This window comes from Mus caroli, chromosome 14 (assembly GCF_900094665.2).
Source record: "Mus caroli chromosome 14, CAROLI_EIJ_v1.1, whole genome shotgun sequence".
NCBI classification, from domain to species: Eukaryota; Metazoa; Chordata; class Mammalia; order Rodentia; family Muridae; genus Mus; species Mus caroli.
Window position 1 is genome coordinate 22,938,120 of NC_034583.1, and position 11,367 is coordinate 22,949,486.

Below are 11,367 nucleotides of genomic sequence, written 5' to 3' on the forward strand. Positions count from 1 at the left end.
GAAGGAGGCAGGGATGGTCTCACCGACTCCTCACTTGCTCTCCTGTGGATGCCTCCGTTCCTCTGCCAACAGCGGTTCATTGAAACTTCTACTGGAAACTGAGAAAAGGGATTGAAGTGGCCCTGAGACAAAACAAGGTCCTTGGAGGTGCCGAGGGCTATAGACAGGTACTCCAGGGACCCAAGCCACATAAGCCCTCAGTGGCAACAGCATTCCCTTACCTCTTCCCCCTCCCCCACCTTTCACCCTTCCACACCCAACCTCTACTGTACCACCACAACCACTCTTGCAGACAGTCCCCTAGTGCCACTGTCATTGTGCACTAGTGTGGACAGCTTGCAGCCTTGCCTGCCCTAGGGAAGAATTTCCCAGCAGGGAGAGGGAGGTGCCAGGCCTCCAAGTGATTCTGACCTGACTATAAAAGACCCAGCTCTATACCTGGGTCATGTAACCGCCTAGAGGCTGCCAAGACACTGACACCTGTCCTGGCATTGCCTTGCTGGTGAGGACCCAAAGCTGGAGGTGGCAGATGGGTAGGGAGAGCCCTAGAAACCTAAAAAAAACATAAAGATCTGTTGGCCGTTTTGAGTCCTTTAAAGTAAAGGAAACAGCCGCATTTACAGAAGAAAGCAGAAGTGTTTTGTAACTGCACAGATCTCCACAGACTGATCTGCCCACTCCTCTTCTCAGAAGGAAATGACTGCCCTCTACTCCTCCACACAGAATAGAGCAGCCTGAAGCTCGGGACCTCTTTACCCTTGAGACTGGGAAGTTGAGCTGGGACTTCTGACAGATTTTGCCTGGCATCCCCTGGCAGGGCTCTGCGCAGTGGCAATGGGTAGTGCCCAAGAGAAGTGGTTGGGCCAGTTAGACCAGCAGAGCCCAACCCAGCAAGTCAAGTCCTCCAGAGATCTGAGAGGCCCTGGGTTACTTCTACCAAGACCCTGCTCTCGCTCTCCACTCCCTAGTCTCAGCTCAGTTTGTGCTTTGCCCCTGGAATGTCTGCCATCCAGCTCTTAGTAGCCAACAAGCCCCACCCCCGCCCCACAAATGACTCTTCTGCAGAAAGCCTTTGCTTCTCATGTGCCCACCTGCACTACAGCCTGCCCAGGGCCTCTCCTAAAGCATAGCCCCTGGGCAGAGGCTCCAGGCAAGAAAAAAAAAACATTCTGTAGCCACCTCAGTGACTGGCTATGTAACCTGGAACAAATGCCAGCCCTCTTCCAGCCTCATTTTCCTCAGCTGTAAGAGCTACACCCCCTGGGGCTGCCTTGAGACTAACTCAACAGAGAGCCCAGTCCCGTGTCCAGCACTAGAACTAGGCAGGTAGGCCTGTCCCTCCTTCTGTCCCACACCTCCCCATCTGCCAATCCTAGCAACTTGCAGTCGGTCAGCAGGGAGGAGCCTCCACAGTGCAAAATGAGTCCCATCCTCCAGCTGCTGCCCACCCAGCCTCAACCCATCGCCTTCACAGGTCTGGGCCCAGCCTCTGCCCACAGCCTTTTGTGGGCACAGACTGTGGCCATCTTGGCCACAGTGGCTAGGCAGGCAGCCAGGCTGCTGAACAGGCTTGGACAGGAGGCATTGTAAGCCCTTAAGGTAAACAAAACAAACAAACAAAAAAACCACAGTCAATACCCAGGCCAGCACCTCAGGATCTATGACCTCAGGGCAAATGGGAGAAGGGTATAATTTTTGGATATAGGGTAGAATTTGGGTCAAGGGCTGGAGTACAGAATCTAAGCTCTCAAGTAGGCCACATGTAGGCTAGAGACTCGGTTGGTTTCTGACACCCCTGACACCCCACCATACCAGGCTTCCTCAAGGTTAGCTTTGGAAATGGGACCCCAGTCACAGGTACCAGGCCCTGGACCACTGGAGTTTCCAGGTGCAGAAGAGATCTGGGACCCAGTTGAGAAGTCTGGGGGAAAAAAAAAGTTAGTCTTTTAAATTTGTCCTCAGGTTTTATAACCTAGATGCTTGGGAAGTTCATGCTGAGGTCTGTCCTAGCTCCCTCCAGTTCCCAGAGCAACCCTGCTGGCTTGGTGGAGTGGGAGGATGTTTCCCAGGGTGTGGACTGCTTCTGGCCAGGATGGGGGAAGGGTGCTGTTTGAGGCCAGAAGTTGAGAGAACATAGAGGCATCCGGAGGGTCTGTGCTGGCCTCTAAGGGCTACCTAGGAGTGAATTCATGTGTGTGTACTGAGGGGCCAGCAGGGGTCTGTGTATGGGAGGGTTTGTAGGAAGAGAGATTGCGGGAGCACCCTCCTTTCTTCTTGTGTCTCAAACCCTTCCATTCCACACCATCCACACCAGACACTGGAGCACTCCAGAAGCCCCAGGAATGTTTTTCCCTTCCCCAGACATTCAAGAAGGCCAGTGTCAATCATGATCCCTGTGTGTGTCTGTGCCTGTGAGTGTGTGTGTGCATGTGTGTGTGTCTCTGTCTGTCTGTCTGTCTGTCTCTCTCTCTCTCTCTCTCTCTGTCTCTCTCTGTGTATCTGTGTGTCTCTGTGTATATGTGTCTGTGCCTGTAAGTGTGTGTGTGCATGTGTGTGTGTCTCTGTCTGTCTGTCTCTCTCTCTCTGTATATCTGTGTGTCTCTGTGTGTATGTGTCTCTGTGTGTGTCTGTGACTGTAAGTGTGTGTGTGCATGTGTGTGTGTCTCTGTCTGTATGTCTGTCTCTGTGTGTATGTATCTGTGTGTGTCTCTGTGTGTGTTTGTGTGTGTGTCTCTGTGTCTGTGTGTGTGTGTATATATGCATGCACACGCACATGCCTGGCAGAGTAATACAGAATGATATTTCTTCCTGCAGTCTGAAGCCTTCTCCAATCCAGATGGCAGCCATGGCAAGAGTTCCCAGGCCCTGGCCAGAAGCAATAGGCCTGCACTGATCAGTTGTTTGCCCTAGCCCCTATTCTCAACCTCAACCAGCACAATGCCACCCCCCACCCCACCCCCGAGCCAGCCTGCACTCACTATGGAAGTTTATACAAATCGTTACCACCCTCATACTTCAGTATCCCCAACCTGACTTCTCCATTCATTCACTCCTTGATTCTACCACCCTGCCCTGTGGCCATTGTGTGGTTCCCTCTATGCAAGACATAGCCTTCCTTGACCCTGACAATTTGTCATCTTCATGACAGCTATGTGGTCGTCTTAAAAAGCTTTCAGGGCTCACTTCTTGGTCCTGAGGCTGATCCTGGACCCCTTATAAAGAGGTTCAAAGTTCTGACCAGTCATCAGCCATGTGACCTAGTTTCTCCTTCCTCCCCTGTCAGCCTCCAAACTCCAGGAAGATGGCTACACAGACCGCACAATGCCTCATATCTGGGCTTTGCCTGTGATATAACACTTGGCTAAGCCTTCTCTGGGTTTAACTGGGCGCTGGCTTAGAGACTTCCTCTGGGTTAAAGAAGGGAAAAATGTCCGTTTGTCCATCCCTCAGCACAGTCCAAGGCCTCCTACTTATGTCCCTGTCAACATCCCTGACCAGCTGCCAAGCCTCAGCCTGTCGCTGCTACTCAATCCCATGTTACTGAGAAAGTGTGAACACTGGAAGACATGGTGGGAGGAGAGGGAAGTGCCCAGAGAGCCTGGGGATGCATCCCACGAGCCACAAATCCGAGGTAGTCTAGAGGAGGAGTCAGGTGGATATTAGATAAGCAGTAGCTAGTGAATATTAGGGCCGGTTGTTCAGCTGACAAGGCTGTAAAGGCCACACTTCCCAGCTATCAGATCAAAGACCTGCTGGGTTCAGACACAGTTGAGCCTAAGCTGTATATAGCCTTTCCTCCCAGCTTAGCACCCTCTTACTGTGTGACTGAGGCAGGCAGCTCCTCCAAGATGAGAGGCCCAACTCCCAGTGGTTGTGAGGCAAGAGAGTGAGGGTGTGGAGGCCTCTGAGGATGCTCTCATGGGCTCTCACCTTCTCTTTCTCTTTCTCCTCCCTCTTCTGCCTGAGAAGCTGCCTGCAGGTTCTCTCCCCTCTCAGTGCCTTCTTAGCCCCTGGCTCTCAGGCTCCCCAGGGGTGATCCAGACAGCGTCCTGAGCAGAGAGGACTGCCAATAGCTAGACAAAAGACCTAACTGCTCTCTAATTAATGACGTATCCCTGGTGCACATCAGGTATTACCATTCATCCCACAGAAGAAGAAACCAAGACTTGGGTAAATCCTTGCCTCAGGCCACACAGGTTGTTACAGGGGACAAAGGCTAAAAGTCCAGCTTCTGTGTTTGTCTCTCCATTCCTTGGCCTGTTCCTCTGTCTGTATGCATCTTAGCTGGACTCTCTCTCCGTGATGCAATATTTTCCAGGGTATCCCTCATTCCTTCCCATGCCACACTGCCTAATCTTCCTGAAGGAAGACAATATGCCTGCCCCAACCTTACAGGTTTTATTGAAGGGAAGTAAGTAGTCAAGGCCAGGCATCTCCTAGGACTGTGGGATATTAGTCTTCTATTGAGGAGCTTAACTGCTCAGCTATGTGACCTTGGACAAGTCACCTTCTCTCTCTGGCTTGAACTTCCTTATCTGTAGTGTGTGTGTGTGTGTTGGGGGGGGGGGGCTATTAGTAGTCCCTTCCCCCATAAGACCCTGGAACTCAGACAAGAGAAGTGTTTAACCCAGTGCCTACGTCAGAGTACATGTGTCCTCGATCACTGAGGGCTCTGTTACTGGGCTTTTGTATAGTTCTATATACTGTTTGTATAGTTTGTATAGCTGGCAGGCTTTGTGGAAGATAACCTGGCACCAGCCAGGATAACCTGGAAGGAGTCCCTGGTGGCAGAGGTGGGTGAGGAGGCACTCCAGGTGGAAGAAACAGCCCAGGCTGAGTTACAAGAACAGTGCAGCCGCTGTAGAAAGGCCTGCTCTGGAGAGCAGGGGAAGGTTGGAGTAGATTGAGGGCCTCTGCGTGAGCTCCACCGCTGTGGTCACCCATGAGAGCACCCTCAGTGGCTTAGAATACCATGCAGAGGCCTGGGCATGGATTGAAGAGATTGAGAAATGAAACTACAGAAAAGGGGCTTTCCAGGCAGAAGCTGAATGAAGGAAGGTCCAGCCCAACACTCGTGAGCACACACCCAAGGGCCCCTCAACTGAGGGAGTGGTGTCAGCCCAGCCTCTGTAACTTATGATCCCAAGGCCACCAGAGCTGGGACCAGAGTGCCCAGCTTCCGTAGGCAAAGCCCGTGTGCCATGGAAGACTAGAGACAGAGCCGACTCCACCACCTGCCTATATGTCCCACTGCCCTCGCCCAAGGAAGCGCCGAGGCTGATTACAACCCCGTTCCAGGAGCACACAAGAGTGAGTCCAAGGAGCCTTTTCCAGTCTTTGCCCTTCTGACCTTTGCTCAGAGAGCTGAGCTGACTCAGCCCTTAAGGATGAGCAGCTGGGAATCTGCCAAGGAGACCCACCGGTGACTCATGGTTAAGGGTATCAGTGTGCGTGGAATTCCAGGGCTGCCTTGGAGACCCTTCCTTTCCTTCACCATCAGGTCTGTCCTTTCTCTCTATTTTCTATTCTTTCTTTTCTCCCCCTACCTGCTTCTCTTTACCACTGAGCTATATATCTTCAGGCTGCTACAATTCCAAAACTGAGCTTGTGTGTCTCTGGGTTCCCAGGTGCCAATGTCCTGGCAGTTGCCTCTGTTCCCTCCCCAGCTGTAGCCCCCACCCCACACCTGAGTGCTATGTCCTCTCCTGATCACTCCCCACTGCTACCACCCACTCATCTCTCACTCTATATAGGCAGAGAATGCAAGCAAGCTCTCCAGATTGACTGTCAGCTTTCCATGGTGGCATCGGTAACATTTGTCAACATGCTTGTTGTTTCTCCGGCATGTTGTGTGTCTGTGTAGAAAGGACCAGGGAGCGTCTTATCCATGGAAGTTAAAATGGATGGGTTTAGTCTGCATCTCTGTGGCTCTCTGCAGCGAGGTGTGCAGGAAGGCCCCAGCCTCCTCGATCCAGAGACATCAGAGCTCTGCCAAGGGTTCAGAGGCTGCAAACAGGTAAGTACTCAAGCAGTTGGGGGAGCAACAAGAAGCCAGTTTGTGCTAAGGTCTGTGAATGTCCAAAACCACATAGCTACACACACTGGGTACCTGTCCTTCTGGAATCGGACTCCTGGGCTTCCTTCCTGCCCCACTGCTTCTGGATGAAGCATGTAAGGTTACAAATCACCGTCTCTTTCTTCCTTGGCATAATGGATGGGTAAGAGGGTGCACATGTTCATGCATTCATAGCGGCAGGGAGAGTTGGGGATAGCAATTCGAGAGAGCCAGAGAAAGACTGGGTACAATCATGCCAGGTCATGGCCTCCAGGAATGCCCTTGGGGTGCTTCATGTCACTCCAGTGAAACTTGTGCCAGCCAGATGTCATGCACACCTATAATCCTAGTGCTCCGGAGGCTGAGGCAGGAAAAGAATCCTCAGCTTAAGATCATCCTGAGTTACATAGTAAATATTAGAGCAGCCAGGGCTAGTGAGACCCTGTCGGCCAATACCCGTGCATTTGAGGGAAGAAGGAAAGGGGACAGCCAGGATAGAGAGCCTCACTCACTGTCCCTTCTTCCCTGGCTCTATCAGCTTGCTTTGTGTTGAGTCCTCCGGGTTTTGGAGTGCTTCTTAGTGGGTTTTCAGGCTTCCTTGGGCTCTCCAAAGAGGACCCTAGCCCTGAAAAACAAAACAAAACAAACAAACAAAAAAAAACAGGGCAAACAGGTCTCTATGCAGATTATGGCTTTGTAAGCCTTGAATCCTGCACTTAGAGGTCAGCCTCCTTGGAAGGGTATTTCCCTCCCTCCCCCACCCAAATCAACCTTTGTTCCCATTTGGGAGCAGTAACTGGCATAAGGCTGCCTTGGGGCATCCAAATAAAACCTGAAAAATGCTGGCCCTGCCCAGTAGTGCAGAATTCTACTGAAAGGTAATTATAGGCCCTGGGATGGTGAGCTCTACCCACAGTTCAGCACTTACTGGGCCCTGGGCCAAGGGCTGTATGGAGCTCTCCCCACCCTGTTCCATTCTGTTCTAGGCCTTTAGGATTCAAGCCTCCAAAGTCCTCAGCTTTGATGCCTTCTATCAGTCCATATGCCCCCTGATCTTATCAGGGATCCCCTGGGGGTCTGGAGGAACTCTAGACTCTGAAGAAGGTGTGAAGAATTTGAGTTTCGAATCCCTATTAAAAACAGTAATTCCACAGAGTGCCCACTACAGGACAAGCTCTAGCCTAACCCCTGCCATTGAGATGTCATTCACCCACAACAGACCTACAAAACCCTTATGTTGTCAGTACTGTCGTTATAGGGGAGACGGAGATCCAGGAAGTCTAAATAACACACCCATTGTCACACAGCTGAGAGGCAGTCAGAGTGGGCCCCGCATCCCAACCTGTGCTGAGTTTCAGGCCAGGGTTCACAGCCACTAGGCTAGCTTGACCCTGTGCCACAGGAGCAGGCAACTGTGCAGGATGGAGTAAGACAGTGAGTGGCCCAACAGTGTCCACAGCTGAGGGGAGAGATGGCATTTTTACCCTAGAGGAGTGCACCTTTCCGGTTATGGCCTGAGGGGGTATTGTGAATTAGTGTCTGGAGGAGGTGACAGAGAGGAGGTGACAGGAGGTGGCTACTTGTTTTGCTTCCTTATTGCCTGCCCTCTCTGCCATACCACCTCTCTTTAACTGCCCAGGGTTCAGGAGGCTCCCGCGTGTTTGTCTCCTGCAAGAGTGTATATCCAGGATGCTTTTGTGATAGGATGCCTGGGTCTGATAGGTACAGAGGCTTAGGCCCTACCTCCTCTGGCACAGGACCTACTCTCTGGACCTCTGCCATGATTTATCTCTGGAATTTGCCTTGAAATACTCCTGGTCCCCACTGACGAGTGAGGGCCAAGCAGTGACTGCCCTTGTCCCTGGGCTCAGGATGTTGGTGCAAGCTGCTAGAAAATTCTTATGAGCATCTATTAATAACTGACTCCTTGCTGTGTGACTTTGACTTCCATTCTCTTATTCCTGATTCCCTTCCTGGCTCTTAGTAATGCTATAGTAAAAAGATCCTGTGTTCATACTTCTCTCTGCTCTAAGTGGTATCTCCAAATGACCTCTGCACTGACCTTGTTACTAATAAACAAGGGACACAGAACTCTTACTGAGCACCTACTATGTGCTGACCGCTGCTGAGTGAAGGGAGGGAGAAAGGAGTATAAATGTCTAGGTGGCTACCATGCTGATTGATCATTGCATTTCATGCCAATCCTTCAGGAATACAGCTCAGCATCCTTCTTGCATAGCTCCATATGCCACTGGTACTAGGTAGAGTTCTCATGAAAGTAGGGACCTATTTACCCTCCTCCCTTCTGCACCCCACCTCCTACCAAGAATTGAGGCCAGACTCCAGCCAGGGCTTCTTGTGTAATGCTGTCCTTGTCCTGTGCCACCTCACAGTGTCCGTGTCCTGATTTCTGTCCTCATTCTCACTTCCTGACCCAGGATGGGGAAAGGCGGACAGGATCATCTATCTTCCTGTCTCAGGTTCCTGTAAGGCTTTGAAGCCTAGTTGGGGACATGGCCCCAGAGTGGCACAGTAAGTACCTTTAGACAACTGTGTCAGAACACTTTCATGGCCCTGTCTTCAGCCCTGGCCCTCAGCTGATGTAAGTCTTCACAAAGCTGCTCTGGAGCCTAAAGATTACAGAGTTGTGGTCCAGCCTCCTGAGCACTATAGCTCACTCTGCTCGCTCCCAGGAAAAGACTAGAGCTGCCTTCTCCCTTGCCTGATTCAGCCATTCAAACATGTGGATCAGAACTCACTGTTTACTTGAGCCTGGAGGTAGGGAAACAGGGAGAAGAGGGTATTGAAAGCACCCCCCACGGGGGGGGGGGGCTGGAGAGATGGCTCAGGGGTTAAAAGCACTGGCTGCTCTTCCAGAGGTCCTGAGTTCAATTCCCAGCAACCACATGGTACCTCACAACCATCTATAGGGGGGAATCTGATGACCTCTTTAGGCAGGAGGATGTATATGCAGCAGAGCACTCATTAAATAAAATTTTAAAAAAGATTCAAAAAAACAAAAAAGGAGATCTAACTCCCTCTTCTGGAGTGGCTGTGTACTTACATATAATAAATAAGAAAGAAAGGAAGAAAGAAAGAGAGAGAGAGAGAGAGAGAGAGAGAGAGAGAGAGAGAGAAAGAAAGGAAGAAAGAAACAAAGAAACAAAGAAACAAAGAAACAAAGAAAGGGGTCTGAGGTCAGTAAGGAAAAGAAGCAAGTTCTTTAACAAATTCTTTTGTTTGTTTTGTTTTATTGTGTCTGGCTTCGAAATCCCTATGTAGTCCAGGTAGACATCAGAGTCATAGCAACCCTCCTGCCTCAGCCTCTGGAGTGCCAGGCATATATATAGGTATGCACCATAACAAATCTTGAGGAAGAATTAGTCTTGGATCAGATTGATTGAGCTCAAGCCCTGTTGCTCGGATCTAAGTTTCTGACCTGTGAAATAAATGCAGTAATACTTGCCTCCTCGTGGAAGAGAGCTTGTCTGGCACATGCAAAATTTAAAAAAAAATTATAAACTAAATGAGACAATCTCTTTTACCCTCTACACTGCTGATGAACACCTACTGTACACTGCCTTTTGCACTCAGCACCCAGGGAGGTGACTACTCTTTTGGAGCTGACAAAAGAAAAGCAGACTAGGGGGCTGGAGAGATGGTTCCGTGGTTAAGAGCACTGACTGTTCTTCCAGAGGTCCTGAGTTCAATTCCCAGCAACCACATGGTGGCTCACAGCCATCTGTAATAAGACCTGATGCCCTCTTCTGGTGTGTCTGAAAACAGCTACAGTGGACTCAAATAAATAAATAATATAAATAAATCTTTAAGGGAAAAAAGAAAAGCAGATAAGTGATCAGGAATGACCTCTTTCCAGTCAGGAAATGACTGTATAGAGTGCGCAGAGCCCAGGTGAGGCATCCCAGGGCTCATGAGACAATGTGTTCCCAGCCAGGAAATCCAAGAAGGCTTTCTGAGGGAATGGCTCCTAAAAGATAAAGGAGAGAAAGTGTGGTCCAGGCTCGAGCAAAGGGGAGGCTGTGACTGTGGTGGATATCAGTGGTTCTCAACCTTCCTAACGCTGCAACCCTCTAATAAAGTTCCTTATGTTGTGGTGACCTCCAAACCATACAATTATTTCATTGATACTTTATAACTGTAATTTTGCTACTGTTACAAATTGTAATGTAAATATTTGATATGCAGGATATCTGATATGTGACCCACAGGTTGAAAACTGCTGGTGTATATGAAGGAGCTCAGCCCCATGCACAGCAATTGTTTAAAACAAACCAAACCAAACCAAACCAACCAACCAAACAAACAAACAAACAAAAAACTACAGATCAGGCCTGGCACAGTGGCCCAAATTTATAATCTCTGCACTCAGGAGTCTGAGACAGAGGGATTGCTACAAGTTTAAGGCCAGCCTTGGCTTCAGAGTGATGCCCTGTCTCAAAGAACATAAACAAACAAACAAACAATCTAAAGCAGGAACCCAGACAGACTGTCCTGGATGTGGGACAGACAAACTGGGTCGGGCGTAGCCAGCCAGCTGCATTATTTACTGCCCTGGCTATAAAATATTTACATGGCTTCCTGATCATTTATGGTGTTTGCTTTCCTCCCTTTGGGCTCCTGGCAGGTAAGCGGTGAGCCCTGCAGTTCACCCATGGGAGGGGACCCAGGGCACTGGCAGAGGGAGCACCTCTGTACCAGCATATCAAAAGTCCCCACCCAAGGGACTCCAGGGAAAGCCAGGAATCTAAGAGTGCAAAGTAAACACAGAGAAAGGTCCGGCTGTGGGAAGAAGCCTGTTCTAGGGCAAAGCTAGAATGGGACCCCAGCACCTCCTGGCCACGTGGTCCTAGACAGCCTGATGGACACCTCTCTTCATGGTAAAAATAGGGCTAACAATTGTGTGGTAATTTTTTTGTTTTGTTTTGGGGTGTGTGTGTGTGTGTGTGTGTGTGTGTGTGTGTCAGAGACTGATGTTAAGTGTCTTCCTTAGTTGCTTTCCATCTTAGTTTTTAAGACAGAATGGCTCACTGAATCTTATTGGCTCTACTATCTAGCCAATGAGATCCCAGGATCCATGTAAGTCCCCTATCCTCCAACACTGGGGTTACAATTGCATCTGGCTTTTCCTAGGGATGCTGTGGACCCAGAATCAGATTCTTAGCAAACAATTTACCTGAGTTATTCATGAAGTCATTCGACAGGTCACTCATGAGAGGGAGAGGGGGTGGTATTCCACTGGACCAGTAGGCCATGCCCTCAGATAATCCTAAGCTCTTCTAACATACCAGTAG